This window comes from Meleagris gallopavo, chromosome Z (assembly GCF_000146605.3).
Source record: "Meleagris gallopavo isolate NT-WF06-2002-E0010 breed Aviagen turkey brand Nicholas breeding stock chromosome Z, Turkey_5.1, whole genome shotgun sequence".
Classification (NCBI taxonomy): domain Eukaryota; kingdom Metazoa; phylum Chordata; class Aves; order Galliformes; family Phasianidae; genus Meleagris; species Meleagris gallopavo.
The window spans coordinates 16,877,511-16,901,569 of NC_015041.2; positions in this window are offsets into that span (position 1 = coordinate 16,877,511).

Below are 24,059 nucleotides of genomic sequence, written 5' to 3' on the forward strand. Positions count from 1 at the left end.
AGCAAAATATGAGTAATGGTAATAGTTCTAGCCCCATTAACTAAATATACTGTGGACTTCAGTATTTCCAGTGACTATATTTAAAAATCAAAACAGAGACTTGTTGATTTCTGGGAACCAACACTATTTTTCCTGCTGCAGGTAGGATGTTAATAGCTGAGTGTAGCAGAACTCCTTCACAGGTTACTGAAAAAGTCAGCTCACATAAGTGAAACACAAGTCCTTCAAATTTTGCTAAGAGAAAACAGACAATTTACCATACTCTCATTTAACATTCAGCTATGGGAAGTTTCAAGTTAAGAGAAAACAAATTTTTGATATGCATCTCATTTATATTTTAAGGACTTAGGTTCATTTTTTAACTTGGGCAAAAAAGCATTAATGCCATTTTTTCAGAGGAGAGAGATTGAGTAAAGTGGAACAGGAAAGCAACAGATTAAATTCAACCACTGCATGAATTTATAGGTACATTTTAATACAGGTACAAAGACAGTGACAAAACAGATTATGAAAAAGTAAAACAGAACGGGTGAATGACATTGTTCCAACAACAAATACAGATAACAAATGTTTTTGGATTGCAAAGGAAATCACGAACTGTCACCGTACTACTAAAAGACCAAGTAAGAAGCCCCAAAACACATGTGGGCCCTTTATTTTCTGCCTGCTTAGTCTCTACTGTGTACCTATGTAACTCATATTATATGTAATTTAAGTACTGAGTTGACACAGTCCTGGACAACATGTTCTACATGACACTACTTAAGCAGGGGATTTGACTGGACTTGAAGTCCCGCCAACCTCAGCCTTCCTGTGATTCTGTAGAAGTCCTTAAAAGAACTATCAGTTGTTTCTGATGGAAGTATTTATACCAAGTTTCCTGTATGATACTGGAGGAAAATCTCCTACAGGAGGGGACACAAAATGACAAATACAGTTTATCACAAACATTCTATTTAATTGTTTTCAAAGTAACTGTTGAAGATAATGAAATGCAATGAAGTATATATGAGCTAATTTTGAAAAAGAATAAGATCAGCTATAAAACAAGGACAGATCTGCAACCTGACCAGATTTCAGAATGAGAGAATGAACTTTCCAAAATGAAACAACTAGAAAAAGGGAAGAAATCCTAAGTGAAAAGCACATAAAACTTTTCAAAGGAAAAACACTGCAAAGCCTCATCTCTAATGAATTCTGAGGCAAAAGTCACACTGATTGCAACAAATCAAAATTTCACTGAAGAACCCTTCCAGAACAAATTGTCAGTGATGTTAATAAGGAATGAGTACTAGAAGCGGCAAAATGACAGTACTGTTTGTATTTTCTCATTTCAGGAAAGTTAAGGTGCTACTATGTATCACAATTTGTTTACTGAAATGTCCTTTTTTGGTTAAGGTTTTTCAACAGTTACAATTCACTAAGCTCATAATGTTAGTGCTAGTTACACATAACTCTTCTTTTTTCTTTTAGCACTTACTGAAAAAAGACTATTAGAAAGACTACTTTAGAAAAACTTCCCATGAGAAATACAGCGTACAGTGCACATTTGCTGGCTTCTTGTACCATCTGGAGAATGGCACATGGTACCTTTGTTGAGAGTTTCAGACTTGCAACATTCCTAATTTATTATTTCAAAAGAAATGTTTACCTTGCAAAAAAATCACAATTAACCTAGTAGCAAGCTAACACAAGCAAAGTGGCTGAACCTTCTACCATGAGAAACACTAAATCAGGCTTTGAATTTTAGGTAAATCCTCTTAATTTCTTTAACATAACTAATATAACACAGTAAAACACATCCTTATCTTAATTGATTTTGTAACTTGTTTTAACCTTAAACATAGTACAGTGTTCAACTGTAAATTCCATTTAGTCTAGTGTAAAAAAATGGCTTTTGCTTTTGTAAGGCAAGAGTATTACACTCACAGATATAATCCTAACACTCTATCCTCTGTGCTACAGTATTCTCTGCAATGGAAAATAAATATAAAAAAAGAAGGGCTACACCTTTGTCCATAGGCAGATACCAGTGATTTTACTGAGAGTACACTCATTTACTGACGGTGAGGATGTGACCAATGGCTTGCATTGTTTACACAAATGTGCTAAAGCATGCTGAGACAACTGAATTCAATTTCACAAGTAAGTAGCTAAATAAATATATCAAATTATTAAAGCAAACTTGCCACATTTTCTTGTGATACTAGACAAGCGGTTGAGGACTGGTAGAGGATTAAGTTGTGCAAGAAAAATGTAAGTGCTTAAAATAAACTGCCAAGATAGTATGAGCAATAGGAGCAAAAGCCCCCACTTTTCTTGGCTGCTGCACCTGTTTCTCTCTGCTGAAGTGGGGCTACCAATATAGCTTGATATTAGTACTTCAATAGCTTAGAAAATTGCTAGCTTTGACTGTTGGTAGGTAAAAGACTAAGCATTCAAAAACTTTTGAGCTCTTCCTAGTATAAAGAGAAATAAAATCTTTCTCTCCCATCCCTTAAAGTTGAAGGAGAACATAGTCCAAAGGAATCAAGAGAAGGATATATAAATTCTCTAAAGACAAGATAGATTAATCTATCTGAAGACAGAATGAGCTGACCAAAGAATTCCTGGGTCTCTACGTTCTACAGATCACCAATCTGAAATAGCACAAACCTGTTTCTGAGAATATTGCTAAGGTTTAATAATAATACTTGATACCAAATTTTAACTTATTTTTTTTTTTTTTTAAGCAAGCCATACAATGCACAACTGTTCTTGCCATCGACCTGCATGCACCAGCAAATGGATTTTTAGATTTAATGGAAAATACGAGAGTGATTGGCAGAATATGACAATCATTAGAAAAGCAAATGGACAGAAAAATGACCCAGGTTAAATTCCATCTATTTCAAAGAAATGAATAACTATAGCTGGAAATGACAGCCTTTTTCTCAAGTGCTGCATGTAGCTTGTTTAATACACTTAAAACAAGAAAGCCAACAGGACCCTCAGTTTGCCACGGTAGACTACTGAAATACTTAGAACTGCAAGTAACATGCACACCCAAATTACATATTGCAATGTTCACAATAGTTGACCTGCTCCACAATGCAAAAGCCAATTATTTCTGGCAAGCACTCCCATTGCGCCTTCCAGCTCCCAATCATTTATGTGTGGAGTTGTACCACATCAAAAGAACACAGTCATAAATCTTTTAAATACTTGCAGATGAAGATCAAATGGAAAAAAAATATGCTACTTTTTGGACCAAAGATGATTTCAAATGCAGTATCATTTATCTGCTCAGAGGTGTTATCACTGTAGCACTTTGCAAGAAGACCAGCTAAAATTCACTTTGGATGGACTAATAAATGTAATATCAACTCTTTGTTTTATGTTATACTGTAGAGCAATAAAGTGAGGACATTATCTAGAAAAAAAAAAATAAAAAAAATCAAGTAGCTAAATTTTGATGGAAATTACTTGCATATTCCTACAGAAGTTTGGTCACTAGTTGGTGTCAGCGGAGCTACCTATTATAGACTATAAAAAATCACAAGACTCCAACTGAACTTGTGTCTCTAGTGCAAATAACTGCAGTGCAGTAGATTGGAGACAGTCCATGACCTAAGATAACCATATTCCAATAGATACAGAAGTATAAAGAGGCAAAATAAGGTGCCCAACTCAATACTACCTATCTTATTTGTCCCACAACTTTGACTAGAAGCCAGGTCTCTGGAATGCTGTCCAGGATTTTACATGGGGTTCACTCTGCCTCAGAAGTGACAAGAATGTTCCTAGGTATGATTTAATTTTCAAAGTCTTCTATTTTTCTTCATAATATGAAAACTCTTTGGGGGGCATAATTAGACCTGCAGCTCAAGTCAGACAATAATCACTTTGGGGCACAATCGGGCTTGCAGTTCAATTTAATACGGTAGTGACACAAGCTCTAAGAGAAAATAAAAGATATATCTAACTCAAGTGTTCCACAACACTGCACCACCAAGGGCTGTGATATTTGAATGACAGTCCTTAATATACCCAAATGAGCAAAATGTTATGCTTGGGAAAGGAGCAAGTGTTCCATTTATATCTGCTGTAATAAATAAGAATAAAGGAGCTTTCCACTTGAGGCAGATAGGGAATCAAATTAAAGAATTAAGATCTGTTTGCTTATCATAAGAATAACTTCACTGTTCAAAACAGTGAAGAAGAAGGAAGAAAATCTGACTGAATAAGGATGTGAGAAGAAATGCAATCTTTGTAGTATTCTGAGGGAATATGATATACTTGTTGGGTTGCCTTTGTGCTAACATAGGTCACAATTTGGTGATATAAATGCAATTAATGACTTACAATAGTCATCACACAGCAGTCCTACGTCAGGCTTCAAAAAACTCAAAGTTTTGGCAAAGAAAATAAGCACATTGTTGCCAATGTTGAAGGGGACTGTGCAATTAACTTGGGCAGAAAACAAAAAATGACAACATCTAGTTTATAAGCTTTTAATCAAAGTGATCAGCATAGCAAAAATCTTCAGATGTTTGGGCTATGTAACCAAACGTGGCACAGAAAATGCTGAAACTAAAGCAGAGGAATTTTCTCTGTTCTATGAAGACATGAGAAGTTCAAGAAAACAAAAGTTAAGTTTCCCCTTTTTCATATTATTTCTTTAAGAAGTAAATTATGATTTCAGGAGGAACAGATGACACATTTCAGCCACATGCTATAACATCCAATTTGATCTTCAAATATAAGATTGCATTACTATAATATCACATCATCAGGAATGGGCTGATTGATGGGATGAGAGCACACCAAAGCATGTGGCCTAAATGTGCGACCAAGGAACATGCTCAGCTAATCCACCACAAATGCAGTTCCTGTCAACTATAACTCGTCCTGAATCAATCAGTAGTCAGAAGTAGAAAGTTTTATTGTTCTATTATAAGCTTCCAAATGATTCAATTCAATCCTAACACATATGAAGGCATAGCTAAAGCACAGCCCCCAGAATTGCTAATTCACATTTTAAGTGCTTTGGGAAACCTACAGATCACTGATGCCTATAAGAAAAGGGCTGTTTTGCGTTAGCCCAGCAGTGCTGTACTTCACATCACACCCTCCATAGGTCATTGTGACAAGGGCTCTGTCCTTGAAACCTCACATTTGGTGTTGCCCCAAAACAAGACAAAGATTCATTTTTGCAGACTTTTGAGTTCACCCACCCTTTCCATGTACTTTAATGCCAATGCAGGTAGTTTTCGGTGTAATGATTAGAAACAATTCAGAGTACTTCCATTCACTATTTTCCATGACTAAATAATTTACCGTGCACCTCTAATATCAGCTTCTTATTAAACAGAAACTATAAGCCTGGGTCCCAAATTCATTAGCAACACTTCTTTTACTGTATTTTCCTCTTGATTTTACACAGATCACCACATCACCCCCTAGACATAAACTACAGAGGATTTCATTGCACCATTCTGCCTTAAAAAACCCCACTCAGGAGCACTGTCTGATCTATTCAGATCAGCATTTTCACCACTATACACAAGTGTAACAACAAATACATGGTTAAAGCTCTCTAATGTGTGTAAAAATGTAGAACCACTCACCCAAAGTCACCCCATTCAGAGCAACAAAACATGTAAAGCCAGTCAGTGATGAAGGCTAAGATCAAAATCTTGCCTCACAGTCATTGAAAGACCTGATACCAGGTGGTTTAGCACCTATGCACTTGCACACTTAAGTCCAATCAGCCCCATTTTGTCTTACTGAGTCTATCTATCCTGGTATGTCTGATGGAGCTTCCTTTCCACAAATGCTTAATTAGAAATTGCCACAACATAGCAGAGTATTGTTAAGTACAAGTTTAATTTCTCCTTTGCTCCAAGTATAAATTTCCTTTAAAAGGATTGTAATTTCAATTGTTTAATCTTTCTTTTGAATAAGGATTGGAAAACAAATTTCCACCAAAGTTCAAACTGTGCTTAAGTCCATGCTCTTTAGCCACACCATGTACAAATTAAGGCTTCTGAGGAAGGTTAAATCTGTTTATTTATTTGCAAAGCAAACTGTAATTGAACAGGGAGAAACTACAACATAAATACTTTTCTGATTCCATACAATGCCTCTTTCACACTGTGAAAGATTCCTATCAAACCAAAGTGCTCTGCAAAATAATTAAAAACCCCACAGCAACTCTTATAGCACTAATGAGGTAAAGAATAATGTCAGCCAACATCCTCTGGAAGAAAGTTAAAAGCAGAAGGGAGAGAATATATAATGTCAGTAAACTTCAAAGAGAGTGCCAAGTTCAAATGTAAACAACAATACAGTTCTAATTAGTGGTTTGTAATGATGTCATCTCACAGTCTGATGTCAAGCTCGAAGAAAACAAGACACAAGCAGTAAAGGGAAATACATTTGTCTAAAGTCCACAAGAAAGGACTGTGTTTTCCCCATACAATTAAATAAAAAAAAGCAACACTGAAACAAACAAAAGCAGTACCCATAGCAGGATGATTATTAAATTTTTAAAAGCTATTACTCTGTATATGGTAGCATTTTCAATTTTTTTCTTGTGGTGGTGGCTTTAGTTTTTTGTTGTTCTTGCTGTTTGTTATTTTTCTCCTTTGTCTTTCGGAACTTGCTGACAGAAAAGGACATTTTTGTAACAGTTAACGTAGCCCCGCGAATATAATGTTAATGGAACAAAGAGATATTGATTTCATGTTTCCTTTCAGCTGCATTTTTAATGTTCTAACAAAGTATCAAGGGGGGGAAAAAGTGTTTTATTATTTTATTTTCAAGCTAAGCAGAAAAATGACCTTTAAAACAATCTCTCTATACTCAACTTAGAGGATAACTAACAATTTCAATTGTTGAACTTTTTCTAAGCTATTACAAAATCTGTATGCTATGCTCTTATTTCATACCCTGTTCTGCTGTTACTTCTTTTATTGGAAACCATACAAAAGTGCATATTCTTGTTTCTCTGACTAGCAAGAAGCACAATGTAAAGTAAGCATGCCATTTTCACTTTTTCAGTTTCCTTAAACTTAAGGTGAGCAAGATTTCATGACAGGACTGGCCAATTCATTATTATTATTTAAATGAAGTTACCAAAGAACCTTAAATTCTGCAAATAGTTAACAATGGGACAAGGGCTTTCTAACTTTTCTCCTGATACTGCCAAAAAGATCCTACATATCATTGTTCCTGTTGATTAAGTATAACTCACTTCAGGCTTTAAAAACTGTTGCTTTTGCTTTAATGCTGTTAGCACTGATTTGCAGAACCTAATAGTTCAACCCTGCACAAGTAAATATGGAAAATAAATAGCTCCTGCAATGTACATGTATTAAACTGCTCAAGGAACACTTACAAGCATATAATTTGCCTAATTTTCTTCAGGCAATAGGAAAGCTATAAAAATCAATGCAATTACAGTAAGAGTAGCAAGAGCCCAGTTACTTGGGAACGATTTTGGAGCTCAAGTGAGAAGAGATAAGAGTAGTTCATGCACAGCCAGGATGTGGCTTACATGGCCAAACTGACGACTTCCATCAAGACAGCAATAAGGGACAGGTGAGGTGAATTTCTGTCATCCTGCTTTCACACAGAGCATTCTGTCCAAATGTTAGCAAAACTATTACATTACTTTCACCAAATTGAGTCTGTAAATTCCCTACTGCTCAGATAACACCAAAACCTACCATAAATGAGGCTGCCACTATGTTGGGTCTGCTGTCTCTCATGCAAAATAATACTACTAATAAAGCTTTTAGCTTTTCTTTTCTTCATAAAACATCACTTTGCTGTCTTCTTCTGAATTAACCCTTTTCTAGAATTCTGCTTCTATATTATAAATTAAAACCTCTCTGAGACATAGAGCATCGGGTATAGCTTATCAGTATAAACCTTAGCCTAGGACTGGGGCTCCCTAACAGTGTCACAGTAGTGGAAACATCAGTGAAATGTTTAAATTTTCCATATGTTTGAGAATGTTTTTGACATCTTTATTATCTTGATATGTTCATACAGAAGGTCCATCTGACCTCACTGACTCCATTACTGCCTTTGTATTTTTAATTGTGTAACAAAGGATAAATATTTAGCAGACAAATTACATGTATATATATATATATATACAAATACATGTAATTTGATATATATAAAGATATATATATATATATCTTTCAGAACACTGTTTTAAAGGGTCATCACATTCTCCACTTAAGAAGCTGCATAAGACGGAATTGGTGGAGAAATATACATGCTCATTATTTGCCAAAGCTGACTGGATCAGTTAACCTTTAATAGAATTTTATTTTTTAATGCAGCTCTTCCACTACAAATGCTAACCCACTAAGAAAAACAAACAAACAACAAAAGTTCCTTTATGTAATAGTTTAATTCTGAAATGCTACAAAATAGCACTGTCCTGTTGCCTTTTAAGTTGGTCCTTGGGACCAAAGGCAAGAAAGTTGCAAGCAAGCTGGTCTGCAAACTTCCCTGAAGGTGACTGCTGAATGCTCTAACCCAAGGACAACTAACTGCTTCATACAGTTGCTCGTGCCAGAGCCAGTGGACCATGAAATGACACCCAGAAGGACTGTAATCTTTTGCAACCCTAGTCAATGTTGGCTGAGTAGTAGCGGGAAACACAATCAGGCCTCTGCTTGTGTGAGTCACGCTTATATTACAGCACATATTTCCTGGTGAAATGGATTAGGCTACACCATGCATGCTGTCTTATGTATTAATAATGCACATGTAATCTGCTACTTTATCACTAGGGTATGTTTTAATATGTACAATGATGTAAATACAACCACTCCTATTCCTGGAAGCTCTTGTACCCAGAACAATATTCATAAAAATAAACATCTATATTATAGTCTGATAGTTTTGAACAAATATAACACAAATATGGAAGATAAAAACCAATAATGAGCTCATGGATTGCTACCCAATTTAATAACATGCAAATAACCCATGCTAAGCATTATGCAGCAAGCCAGAGTCAGTCTAGACTTATTTCAAGGACTGCTGAATTAAAATGCAACTGTTAAGCAGCATTACACAGCAAGCCAGTCAGTCTAGACTTATTTCAAGGACTGCTGAATAAAAATGCAACTGTTAACAGTTAATATACACAACAACACTCCTGATGCCCTCTAGACATTTTAGACAATAAACAAAATCAGGTTATGCACCAAATCAAAGAATACTGGTAGTGTCCCTTGACTTTTGCTTTGCTATTTCATGCAGCAGAATACATGCAGAAAAACATTAAGAAAGGGGTTTTAAGCCAGTTTTGTTGTGGGAAGTAGCATTATCTTCTTTTTTGTATATACACGCATGTCTTGTTAACAAGATAAGCATATGATACTCATCCAATATCAGATATATGATGCATTGGGTTAAGATGAGGTAAGCTGTGAACAGGACAACAAAGCAAACCTAGAGCTCAAAGCATTTTAACCAAGGACGCAGGCCCTTAACAAGACTGCTTTCTTGAGAAATCAGTTAGAAAGTGTTTCGTTTTGAATTTATTCCCACATCCATAAAGCCATGGAAATTTAGTCATCTTAAGCCACATCCAGTTATAACCCAGTTACAAACTTCCATGACTACATAGGCAGAAATGGTTTATTTTACTGACATTTCCCAATCCTGCTGCATTCTGAAGATGGAATCTGTTTCACATAGGTATGTGCACCACAATGTCTGGAAGTTATTGCAACAGCGCCAAAGATTGAGGTGGCTGTCAACCCCAAGCCAATGTCATTCAGGTGTTAATGTCCTAGATAGGAGAAAGTTGCCTGTTTCACAGCTCTCTTGCTGTGTTCTCACTTATTATAAAAACATGCAAATTCTTCAGAAACATACAACACTCCTGAGTATACTTATTTTAAATATCGTAATGTAATCCTTCCTGAAACAAAAACCTGTCATTCTACCTCATTTGGCGCCACTTTTTGGCAATATACAGGTGGTGAGGACATTACGTTTACTACAAAAAAAAAAAAAAAGAGCCATAAAGTCATAAATAAGACAAATGGAACAGGTATAACTTTTATGGAGTGAAGTCAGACAAAAGTAGGTGGAGACTTAGTTATAGACAGAAAAATACATGTGATCTTGCTTTGACACACTATAAAGATATTGCATTGATGATTTGGGGGATTTTATGGGGATACTCATGACTCAGGGAAAATTCAGATGCAGTGAGAGCATGATTTTGCATGAAAGCACATCAATCTCAAGTCGGGTAAATGCAGAGTACTTGTAAGGGAATTTCAGTCAGAAGACGTACAGGGATGTATCCCCTCAGCAGCTCAGTGATAAGCCCTACCAGCTGTTCAGAGACTGTCCTACCAGAAGTTTTTGGACATGCCCTGCACAAGCAACACTGAGAGGATCAGGCTTGAACGTGCTGAGCCACTGGCCGTAGCTTGCATGGCTGAACAGGCACTCCCCTTTACAACAATCACAGAGCTAAATTCCTGTCACAGAAAGAAAAAATTTGTCTTGACGATCAGTACTGCTACGTACTGACTTCAGATTTTTTTTCTGTAAAAGGCCATTTTATCCTACAGGCCGCATTAACTATCCACGTGTAACGCTCCGTCCGGCTCCAGCACAACGACGGGTATCAATTATTTCCGTTCCGCACACCCGCGCTGGCCTCGAGCAGGCCTTACTCAGGCGGGGACAGGGGGGTCCTTCGGAGCGCACCAGCCGCTGACCTCCCCGCCTCCGGCCCGGCAGCCTCCCGCTGCCGCATGGCACAGGAAGGAGCCGAGGCCGGCCCCCCCCGCCGCCGCCTCGTTGACGTCAATGGCACTCTTATCGCGCCGCCTGCGACAGCAGCCGCAGCGCTCAGCTCGGAAGCCGGCGCGGCCGCTGCTAAGCTGCGGAATGGAGCCAGCGGAAGAGCGGAGTTCACCCCGCGGTATCTCGCCGCTCGCCACGCTCTTTCCCTGCAGCTCGGCCAGCTCGGGGCCGCGCTCCCTATAGTCTCTCTCTCCCCGCTAGTGCCGGGCAGGGCAGAGGCGCGGCCACAGCTGGCCGTGTTTGTTTCTCGTCTGCCGCCGAGACGGCTCTTCGCTCAGTCCCGCCGCCGGGCACGGCCGACGTATTGGCCCTAAGGTGGCTCGGGGTGATACGGCCAAAGCCTGGTAGAAGTGCTGAAAGCAGTGTGGCAGAGGGAACAGGGATACTGATACGCAGGCGAATCTGATGATGAACTACACAGTGCATTGTGGAAGATAAAAAAAGACAAACACATTTTGAGGTGCTGGAGATTAAAGCCTTTGCACATCTGTGCTGATGGGAAAACCGGGGCAAACACAGACAGCAACTGTTTTATTGGGCTGGTTTGATGATCAGCTCTAACGGGACTTCGGACAAAATCTGCAGCATCCATGTACTGAATTCTTAGGTTTAACATCAGTCCCATTTGCACCTCACACCTGACTCGACCAATTGCTTTTTATCCTGATCAGCTGTTTTTACAAACTGTCAAATTACCTGCTCTGACAAGCATTCTTCTGTGTCTGCATCTCTGTTACACATCCACACCTGTATGTGCTGCCTGCACGTGCATATGCATCCACATGCACATTTGACATACTATACTTGTACCATATGTGTAAAACTCAGAAGTGTTTTAAAGCCCAACTTACTCTTAAATGAAATGCATTAGCAGTATTTAAGGCCAAGTTTTGGTACCTCGTGTTATCAGTCACTAGATTGATTTAACCAGATGCCTACCAATAGTGTTTGTACATCTAGACAGCGTTAACGTCCATAATATGATGCAACAACGCTCCTGTTCATCTCAGATGTGTCAAATAATAGTATTAGCAAAAACAGTTTAAACTCCATTACTTTTCTAAAGAATTATAGCTGCTTCCCCCGTGTCTGAAATGGGCTAGAAAGCTGGAAGCAGTGCACTAATGAGTCTGTAGAGGCAAACGGTGATAGGCTGCAAAGCTGCATACATAGCTGCCGTTCATAAGATCTTTGCACTGTTATATTGTAATATCTGCATTTCACAATTCTGCTGTTATTTTTGTTTTGAAAATCATTTCTTTAAATGGATGGCAGAGGGACTATGCAGATAACGGAATAGAAAGATGATATGGGGACTATACTCGTTCCTTTCCTGCTCAGTAAGCACAGCCTCATTTCAGATGCCCCTTTTTCAATTACAGGAAGTGAGCAATTTTCCAGAAGCCAATAGAAGTCAAACAGGGTTCGGTCTATAAGAGAAATGAGTGGAAATCTAGTGACTTTTTCTTAATCAGATAATCATTTATTCCTGGTCATGATGGCAACTGTCTTTTGCAAGACTGGAAGAAAATTTAAGGGAAAAAATAGTGAAACAGAAATTGTCCACACACCTACATTATTCAAAATGAATGGTTCTTCTTCTGCAGATTAGATGTATTATAAACACATCCTGCCAATATGAATATGATTAATCCATAATCAGCCTATTCTGAGATAAGAGTGAAAAAATCTTCATTAAAAACCGTCTACCCCAACCAGTCTTAGTTTACAGACATTGCCCTAAAAGCCATGACTAACTTCCTTCTTTTTTATATTGGTCTATTATTACCATTCATATGGTGCAGCAATAAATGCACAAATACAGGCATTAAATTTGACTCTGAAAACAACTATTACAACACCAAGTGGCAAATTGTGACAGAACTTATCATTCACTCTTGTCATTCCTGCCACCATTCCAGTGAAAGTAAAGCTGAGAAGTTAAAGAATTCAGATCTAGGCTAGGCCTGAAAAAGCTTAAAATCCCATTCATTGAGGTAGCTGTTTGAATCCCAAACTGGGCAGCAAACCAAAAGAGCAAGCTGTATGTTGCTGAAATGGAACTAGGCTTTCTACTCAAGAAAGTGTACTTAAAGGTGTTAAGGCTCCATGCATGCTGACCAGCAACAGAGAACAATTTTTAGTGAATTCTGTCTATATTGAATGTAACAGTTTTAAGATCCAGTAGAACTGACAGCTTTGAATGGGGAGTTCATAACTAAAGGGCTTGATGAACTCAGATTCTCCAGCACTAAGAAGATAATGTTTTGCTCTTCGTGTAGATTTTAAATGAAGCTCAAAAATCACTGTGAAATCTCTGAATGTAAGCTTGTAAAAAACTATTTTGATTGCATAACTCTTTTAAGTGGGATAAGAATTCAGTTTGTCTAGGAGGTAGATTCCAGTTAAGATCATCAACATAACAGCAAAGATTGCCAAAGAATTTCTGCACCATACAATGAGCTGTCTCTCTCCACTTAAAGAAGTAAAATCCTAATGATTGTAACGCAAAAATAAAATCTGAGTAATTGTGACATTTATCACATATTCTGAGAACACTTCAAGATAATAAAATTCAGCCCTCTTATGAGCGTATTAAAGAATATTCTTTGTTATGCCTAAGGATAATATTAAGATACTATAATAGTTCTTGACAATAGCAAATATGCACATATGCAAACCCATACACATAAGATAACAACATATTGAAAAGTAAGAAATCAACAAATTAGAAGTCTCCTAAATCATTTTCCTTTTGCTAAACAACTTTCAGATGCTGAACAACTAATTGGTCCATGTGCTCAATCTTTTCTGTGAAATGGTTCAGTCATGCTTTAGTTTATTATGCCAATTACATAGATGTCACCTGGTAACAGTCCACACTTTAAGAACAATACATAGACTGATTTGAGAACTGCTACAGGCAGTAGCAGGAAAGCAGCTGGTTTGGACATCATAGTTTTGTTTAAAGCTATTTTGACACTGCTGGTAGGGATGCAATCAGAGCGTGAGCAGTTACAGCAAAACCAGCTTAAATCTGACAGTCACAAAGCTGAGAGGGTGGGCTTTAGCCTGGTAATTACTGATTCACCAGGGCACAGGCCTTCAACAGAAATGCACACTTTTCTCCTTCATTCCCACTAACTAAATACATTAGCTCAGGTATCTGCATGTGTTGCAGTTCTCTTCTGCAAGACAAGATTTCCTTTGAAAAAACTAGGAAATGTATCTCCTAATACTGAAATGTTAGTGGTGGCTTGCAGATAACCTTGGCTAAGCATTGCCAGATGGTGAGACAGTCAATAGATCAGAAAATAAAATAGTAATTAGCTGAAATAGAATAATATTGGTCTTTATTGCATGGAATATTTGAGCTAATGATACTAAATTCAGTATTTTTCCCTATTTAAAAAAAGAATATATATACAACCTTAGAAGGACTTTAATATTTATCATTTTGTGTTGAGGAATGGTTAAGTTGTAGCACTGAAATAAACTACGCACAAGGCAGAAAAGTGAATTTTCCTAAGTGAGTTAATTACCCAAAAAGATCAATCATAACCAATGGTGAAACAATTAAAAGGCTTAAAATTATAAATATTGATTTTCAGAGAACGGTTGTTATTTAGATTAAAAAAACATAAAGATGTAATTTGAATCTGGTGTTCCAGGTAGAATTGTTTCACTCCAGTCCTGCTTTTGTAAAAGCTCTATACACAATCTATTTTGTCCTTTTCTTTTTTTTTCTGTAGAATTATTCTAATCTCTCTAAGCCATTACATCTGAGATTTTTTTTTTTTTTGACCTTTTTTGTTTGTAGATCTTGCAGCTGTTTTGTAAAGAGGATGCTAATGAAAATAAAGATAATAGAGATAATTGAGCATAAATATATGATAACACGTTCTAGGGTTCCATTTAAAGAAAAACATGACATTTAAATAGAACACAGCTGAAAGTCGGGTCACAAGATGAGTGAAAGGAAAAAAATGCATGAAAAAATAGGCACAAGAGATACGAGAAATAAGGATTGTCTTTGTGTTAAAGGAATACATGGAAGAAAAAGGTAATTTTAAAGGAAGAAAAAGCCATAGATTTTTTAGCAAGATTCTCTGTTTTAGCAGAAGCCTTTTCAGCCCTTGCAACTTGCTGAACAAACACAAAAAATGAAATTGTATGTGTAATAAACTCTGTTTCAAGATTTTTTCAGAGCAGTATCATGTAATATACAGTTATTCCATTTGTCTTTCGGTAGTTAGATTTTTAAATGGCCGATCACCAAACTAGACTGTGAGAGCATCTCTCAGACATTAATGGATTTATCCTCACTACAAGACAGAAAGTGTGAGATAGGCAGTCATAAGAAAGAGTGAGATTGAATAAGAAAGCTCAGGGCTGATTCCAGATGTGAGTCTCAGTGCAATGATTTATCCATGCAGCCTCCTCCCAAAGGCTCAAAGCCTTTACTGCTGCTGGTTCAGAGCAATCTCCCTTGTGCAACCATGGCAGTAACAGCTTTAGAACCATGGAACTGTTCTCAGGCTACAACTCGCTGCTCTGCAATGAGTTCCAAGATGAGCTCTGTGCTGACTTTCAGGCTACATTGTTTAAGCTTTCCTCTGTGTTCAGACTTACACATTTATTCAAAAAGCTGCAACAAATGACAATGTTATTCAGGACCTGTGAGTTTGTGTTATCCTGTTGGAAGTATCCCTCTATATCTTGCCCACTTTATTCCTAATGCAGAGATTGAAAATGTTCCAAACAGTTTTAAAACACTATGTATAAAATGAAAACTAACCTGCAAGTTTATGTCAAGTTTCTGTTTTTAAATAAATTAACAATTGATTGCATTACTTACATTTTGAAATCTAGGCGAATAAGCCTTGTTAATGTTCACTAAGTTCATTTCTAGTAAGCGGTGAACATTTATTTTGATGTACAGTCATTTTCTCAACTAAAAAAAGATAAAAGCTACAACAATGCTGTTCATTTCAGTTTTTAACTTCCCTTCCCTTATGCTCACTGTACAGCTGAGTATCTATACTCAAATTTTACTTTGGACCTTTTCCATCCAAGAATCACACACCTTTTCAGCTAGAGTCTCTCTCAGTGTTTTTGTTTGTTTTCCTTTTTTTTTCAAAGATGTGGACTTGCTGTGCTATTTATCTGTGCTTCAGCTCTGGATATCATATGTGGATAATGATCTTCTCCTGCTCTTCGATTTGCAAGGATTTTTCACATATGTGAGAAAAGGGCAGACATATCTTTAAAATGAATTACTGTAGTTTCGGAAATAAATTCACATGGGACAAAGACCTTAAAAGAAAGTTGAAAAAAATCTTTCTATACACAATATACACAAATATTTCCAAACACAAAAATGCTTTTGTGTTTTAAGTGTTAATCAGGTAAGTGAGGGATATGAAATATGTCTATGTCCCATGTAATTTTCTTTGAAAAGCAGCAAAACCCACACTGGATTTACCTGTTTTACAGAGATTTCAGTATAAATATTTTTGCTTTAGGATCCTTTCTGTCATATTTCAACATACAGTTTTAATTTTCAGCAATTCAGAATGTCATTTTCTCCTTAGTATCTTCTCCCACATTGGTTTATCATTTTGTCTTACCGTGCTGCCAGCTAAATCTCCTAAAGAATGGTTTACTTCAATGAAATTGAAAAGGTGATGAGACATCGAACTCATGGGAATATAAATTCGCAAGGAGGATAGAACTGCACCAGATCAGAGTACTGTGATAATCTCTTTGGTGCTCCAAGTCCAGTTTTTACAAAGCAAAAAAAAGCCTTACATACTTCATCATGAGAATTAGCAGGAGGAACAAAAAACAACAACAACAAAAAAAACAACAACAAAAAAAAAATTTTGGTTTCACGATGTCATACAATGAAAATCTGTGGCTGATAAATAACATGCTTACACATATTTCCAAGTAGAAGAAGCATATGAGAACAAAGTGGTTTCATCACCTGACTATTACTTTCCTGTGTGAAAGGTAGATACATGCTAGGTATGTCAGCTGCTTGCTTTTTCTCTGAAGACATCTTCAGATCCAAGAGCATAAATTGTTTCAGGACTATAGAATCCTTCTCTGCTCCTTTATCTGATAGATTTTCAGGATTGAGTACTAAGTGGGGAATGGCACCATTCAAGCAGACTTTTCATTTTATATCCTCCCAAAAAATCTCTAGATTTACTTGCCTTCTCACCCTCACTCCCCCCCCCACCAAAACCAAAAACAAAAACAAAAAAAAAACAACACAAAAAAGAAAACAAAAAATAAGAAGAGAAGTAAGAAACGTATTACATTACTGTGGCTGAAATGCTGAAATCTATCATACAGGTCTCTTTTCGTTTAGGAAACAGAAAAAACAGAACATGAAATGCAGATTTGCAGTTTTTCATTTCCCATTCCTGCTGCTTCTATTTGCAAAAATCTGATAAAGAAGAAACAAACCTACCCCAAATTCTGATTTTGCTTCACTTCTGGTAGAAGTGGGATTCAAAAGATGATGCTAATAAATACTACTACTACTACTACCATTAATAATAATAAATGTTGGTTTCTTTTCCACTAGTTGCCTCCTCTCATCTGTCAGGCCTTTCTGCATTCCATTACTAGCACTTCACTGACTCAGGTGACCAGGCTACATCAAACTGTTTTCCAGTTTTCTCCTCCATTTCTTTGAATTGAATTCTTCCTGGCGTTTTTCTTATATAAATCTTAGCACTCTTTCAATTAAAGACTAAGCAGTCAATGGCTCCTACAGTGTGTCCACTAGCAAATGGCTTAATAAAAGGTAAACTTCTAATCCAGTAGTTTTTTTCTGAGTTGTTTCCTGTTTCTTTAGCATAGTAGTAAGCTATCCAGTGGAAAAATTCACTCACTCAGATGCACTCCTATTCCTACTTAATATTATTAAAATCAGAAAACTGAATTGTTATCCTAAAATGTGAGACTATCTTAATTTATTCTCTGTCATCTTTTTTTAAATCAGAAAATAAATATGATTTATTATGGCTTAGAATTAATTCAACTTTGTATCTATATTCCTGATACAAAAGGTCTGCTCCAAGTTGGAGCTGAAAATTCTCAACTGTAAGCAGACAACAACTATGATTTAAAAAACAAGCAAACAAAAAAAACCCATATTTTCGCAGTTCTGTTACACAGAAGTTCATTTACAGCTGTGCAAACTTGCATGAGAACTATGGTTTTTACTTGATTAGGAAATTTGAAAGAAGTTATACTTTTGTGCTTTTAATATTAAAGTAAGAGCTGTCCAGTAAGATCTTCCATCTCTTTCACTGCTTCCTGTCACTTCTCTTCATGTCCTTGCAGCAAGCCACTTAAATTCCTTTTTGCAACTCTTTCCCAGGAGGTTTCTGCTAGGAAATATGGCATTTGGGATTCCTTGGCTGTTCAGTGGTGCCTTTTTTGCAAATTGTGATACCAACGTAGTTTCTGTTGGGTGATTTTTAAAGTCTTGGCCAGTTATACACCTGGGAAGTCATTGCCTCCATAAAGTTTTCAGATGGTGTAAGACAGTTGCCTTCCTTCCCCAACTGTACTGAAAGCCTGTTCTGAAGGGATTTAATATAATAAGCCATATAGAGCTAGCTAATTGGAAGCATGAAACACAGAGGCATGTCTGAATATATAATAGACTTAAGTGTATCATAGAATGACTGGAGTTGGAAGAGACCTCCAGGGTCAAGTTCCAGTCTCCTTGCTGTGGGCAGGGTTGCCAGCCACTAGATCAAGTACTAGACCAGGCTACCCAGGGCTCCATTCAGCTTGGCCTTCAGCACTTCCAGGGACAGCATGTCCACAACCTCCCTGGGCAGACTGTTCCAGTACTTCACCACACAGTGAGCCAGCAAGAAAGGTAGGTCCTGCTCGATCAACATGATCTCTTCTGTGATCGAGTGTTAGTTCCATGCAGACCCATGTTTCAGCACAGATGGTCTTCTGAGATGAGTCACCTAACACAGGAAAATTCTCATGCACAAAGACATTATGTCAACTGGCTTGTGATCAGAAGTCTGAGTTTTAGGTATTGATCATTCTTATTTATTTATTTATTTATTTTAAATCACAGTTCTTGATTAAGAGCAGTTGGCACAAGTAGATTTTCCTACCACCAAACTTGGAATTATTCTTCCAGCTGAAGATGACTCATTTTGCAGAATGTAATGCAAAATGCATGAGGTCCAAGAGGGAATGAGTGAAAATGAGGTGAGCCTGTAGTCTGCTAATGAGTTCTTTCCTGGAAGACACGTTAAGCAGGCCCAGGTCCTAAACCTAAGCTTACATTGCTTACAAGGTAATTTATTCATTCAGTTTTTCTGAGTATTGGCAAAGGCTGCAGAACTTCATAGTCCATAACAGAAGAGCTGCTATTCTTGTTTCTCTCTGGGGTTCTCTGACCCTGGCTGCTGTGTACACTGATTCACAGTGTTTGTCAGGCTCTGTACTAAGAAGCCAGCCTATACTAAAAGCAGAACTTACAGTCTTTAATGGATAGTCCCAGTGTAGCCCCTGATTTCTAAATGGATACTCAAGAATGAGAATAGACTTTAATGGAACCAGTTTCTCAGTAACTTGCAATGGAAGAGAAATCTACTTTCAGATCTGTCTTTTCAGTTGGACAGAAGACAATGTACCACTGATGCCAGAAGATGGACAAATTGTGAAATGAAGATGCACTTAGACTAAACCCTACAGCGATAACTGAACTCATATCTACAGTTTTATTTTCTATATTTTTTTCTATATTCATCACCAATGGGCCGCATTTGCAACAGGAATGAGAAGAATGACGTAGAGAAAAGTCCGTTTTTCTTCTTAATTCTTCTTACCTCAATCCTACTAAACAATTTACCTTTCACTCCTGCAATACGGTAAACACAATCTGGAGTCACACACATTTCTCAACTAAGAGTGACTATAAATTACACAGCTGGGCTGAAAAGAGGAAGCAAACAAAGCTTGTCATCCTGTCTATCTTTCCAGTAAAATAGACAGTTTTGATGAAATGATGATATATTAACATTCACTGATACAGCAAAATATGAGACCAAGTTAAAGGTAAAAAGTGAAAATCAGTGTTGTGTTGCACATCAAATTCTCAATGCAGTGATTGATCACATATTCTAACTCTACAATATGTAAGTCTATTTCAGAATCAGGGATATACTATAATACAGTTGTAAGAAGGAGTAACCTGAAGTGCTGAGCAATGCTTACAAGCTGGGGGAAAGTATATCTTTTCAGAATACATGTTAATTAGCCCTTTTAAATAATCTAACAAAAATCACCATTTTGCAATTAGTATGAATAGGGGAAGATACTGCTTAAACATATTGTAGGTGATGCTAAAAACAACCTAGGTTTCTCATCCAGTATACAAAGCCTAAATTTCTCCCAATATTTGTCATAGTATAATGCAGTAGTAAAATACAGAGATTGTTCTAAGTTACAGCCTGATTTTACTCACTTCCTTGAATTTGAGATGATACATAACAACTTGCTTTGTCCAAAACCACATCAATCCTTTGCCTTCTGTTCTGCCTCAAGAAAGTTAACCACTGGTTTACAAACCCACTGAATGAACCAGCACTACTGCCTCAGTGAGAAAACTTCCGCAATGTTAGTTAAGGGTCTGTGGATGCAAATAGAGAAAGTATTCAGCAAGCCTTCACAGAAAAACCCTGGCAAGAAAAGGGCTAAACTGGGGATGTATATTTTACTCACTTTAAAGAGAAAGAGAATATAATAGTTATCCTTTCAAATAACACTTATTAAGATATTACATAGCACATGACAATTCCACAAGCTGTGAAACAGAGGACTAGGTGGCTGCTTGTTGCTGCTGTTTTTTAAAATATAAAATAGGCAAACATGGCCTGAATTTGCTCATTAAAAATGCCTATAAACTAGGTGCAGTGGAAGAAGGTGCTAGTTCACTCCCTAGGTGAAAAGTAATTATATGAGCCTGGGTGAAGAGTGGCTTTCCATCTCTCCTATCCCTTGCTTTTCTTGACATTCACTGTTTTCTTGTGCAGGAAACATATAAATGAGTTTCAGTATGAATGTAGTTTGTGCCCCATATCTCATAAAGCAGTAAGATTTTGTTACTATTCTGGATAAGAAAGCTATAAATGAGATAACTCTCCTTTTAGCTATCATGACTTAGATAAAGCATTTAATGATTAACTGAAAAGACTAGCTCACGTAAATATAGCTGTTTTCCAAATCTGTTTTATTTATGCAAAGTATTATTGATCATTAAAAAAAATAATCTAGCAAGGGAGGTTTGCTTCAGCTTCACTGAAACTGATTACTGTCAATCCTTTATGAGAACACTTGTTGGAAAACTGTGAGTTTATTTTGGAAATTGTGTAGTTGAAATTAGCTAAAGCAGAAAATAACTGCATTTCTAGTTACTGAATTACATGGACTAGCCAGAGGGATCTCACTGAAAGTCGAAGTTGTATTCACTTTGGACTGCTCAATTTAAATCTTTTTTATGTTACCTGAATGGCACAAGAAAAAAATATTATAGTTCATAATGCATCACCCAAATTTCAATGGTATCACTTCTTCTCTTTAAACTAAAACGTACACATGTTGTAAGAGTTTAATCCTATAAATGTGAATTGGAGTTTGGTATAAAATAATAACAAGCAGAATAAATCTTTTCAAGAAGGGTCTGTACAGCATGCAGACCAGTCATGAGGATTTTAATCCTTCCAATCTCAGCCATCTGTTTCTGCTGTCCTTTCAGTATGCAAAGCCCTGAGATCAGTGCCTTATGTAACTCTAAAAGAGAACAAGGATGCAGACCACAAATAAATTAATGAAAAATGCACATAGCCTTTTAAAACTTCACTCCATGTTAATAACTGCTGATCTTTTTCCCAACTGCATTCTTGTTGTATGTATTAATACCAATTTTATATTGAGTATTCCAAACAGTGGTTTTTAAACAAATGCTAATTATTTTAAGATAAAGTTGCTTTGTTTTGTTTTGTTTTTACAAAAAAAATATACACCAGTCTTTTTCTCAGCAATTTTCTCTGCAGTTTTATATTGGCTACTGAACTTCAAAACTTGCACTGTGGCTGCTGAAAGCTGTCAGAAACACCAGAAGTCAAAGCAATAGCTTGAGAGAATTGGCTGTACACATTGCTTTGTGCTACACAAAAGTCTAGATAACACCACCAATAAATTTTTTGAGGAAGGAAATTGCTTCTTTAAAGATGATGGCTATGTTCTTGAACGATGTTACAGACAGAACACTGTAGGATTGCAATTATGGTGGGTGAATTAATAGGTATGCAGAAAACAGGATAAATCAGCTCTAAATTCCACAACACTTCTGGTGTCAAGTTCTTCAGTATACTATAAAGCAGTAGATTATTAGCCTAGCATGTGAATTTGTAGTTTTTGTTGTTTTTTTTTAAGGCAGAAATTGCGTTGCACAGAAATAACAAAATGAAAACTACTTTATCTGACTGACAGTGATACAGAGCGCTATGCTTATAGCGTAGCATAAAATCCACACCAGAGTCCAATGTGTCAACGTGGCCAACATGAGAAAAAAAATTAAGTCAACATGAGAAAAAGAAAACTCCTTGTAATTAATACAGCTCCTCTTCATATAGTTCAAAGAAGGGGAAATTTCAAAACCATTTGCAGAAGGAAAAGGAGGCATTTAACTGCCTGGCATTAAGAATTCTGATCCTAAATGAGAATTTCAAAAATACTTCCTTAGGAAGCAAATTGAGATGAACTGGCACATGTGTGCCATTGACTTACAGTGTCTCTAAAACAGTTCTAATTACTGAATTCAGCTGATACATACCTTCACACTCATATTCTGAGTCTGCAGGTGAACATCTGCTAATTTCTCAGATAACAGATAGAATTTACCTCAGGCTGAAATATGTGAAAATGCTACAAAACACATTCATATTTGAAAATATAAATGCTTGTGGTATGAGCCAGAAAGTAAAATGACCTTCAGAACTGAGGTAAATTCTTTCTAAATACACACAGAGGCACATGTTTAAGCAAAACTGTGAAGAACAAAACATTTACATGTCATTCAACCTACTGCAGAAAGAACAAAATCATATCTGTTGGGAGTCAGGTTCCTACACTAATTCAGAAAAGCACTCTTAATTAACTTCAGTGAAAATTTCTGAATTTCTGACCATTTTATTTCACCTCTGCCAAACATTTGGCAGTGTAGTAGAATACTCCTCTGTAATGAGGTAAAAATATATTCAGTGGCAAATTAAAGTGGGAAGTTCTCATAATAACATTACATTATAACTATAATCCTGCTGACTATATCTAGAGAAGTGATGTGCAGACTGCAGTTATGACCTAAGTAGGATAAATTTTGGATATCTATCCAAACCTGGGTCTGAAATATCAATTCTTCAGCATTTTGAAATATGACAGTGATACTGCATTATGAGATTTTTGTTGAAAATCTGAACTATTGGTGGTTTTTTTTTTAAACCTCTGTTCTCATAGGCATTAGAACCCATTCAATTCCATATCTCTGTTTCCAAAGCCTAGGAATTACTCTGGTATTGCATGAATTAACCTCTGTAAGGCATGCATCTTCTGTTTTTTTTTCTGTCCACTCGTGTTCTCTCGTTTGCTTTATCCCCTGCTGAATCACAGACACGGGAAAGAACAAAAAGCATTTAGATTACTCAGGACATCTCAGTGTAGTGAGGTACTGTACAGAACAGTTTGGTCAGCAGGATATTTAATACTTTGTCATCTAGACTTTTGAAGAGTTTGAGGCATCTCATTAACAGAATTGTTTCTTCCATTTAATTCTTAAGAATAACTTACTCTATTTTAATTTCATTTTATTACTCAATAAAATCTTTCAGTTGTAGAACTGGAATGAATGAGAGATAGCTTATATATAGATATACACATCAAAATAATCATTTCCAGTGCCATATAGAAACAATATCTTTATTTTCATCTATAACTTTTATTTTTTTCCCATTATGTCCATCTACATGTATTCAGAAGGATTACAGCCTGTTTAAATACAGATACTTAACTTGTCCAGTGATGTTTAAGTGCATGTTGAAGTGCACTTCAAGACAGCAGTCTAAATACTGTTTAATTAATTAAAATGGTGTAATTATTAAATAATTATT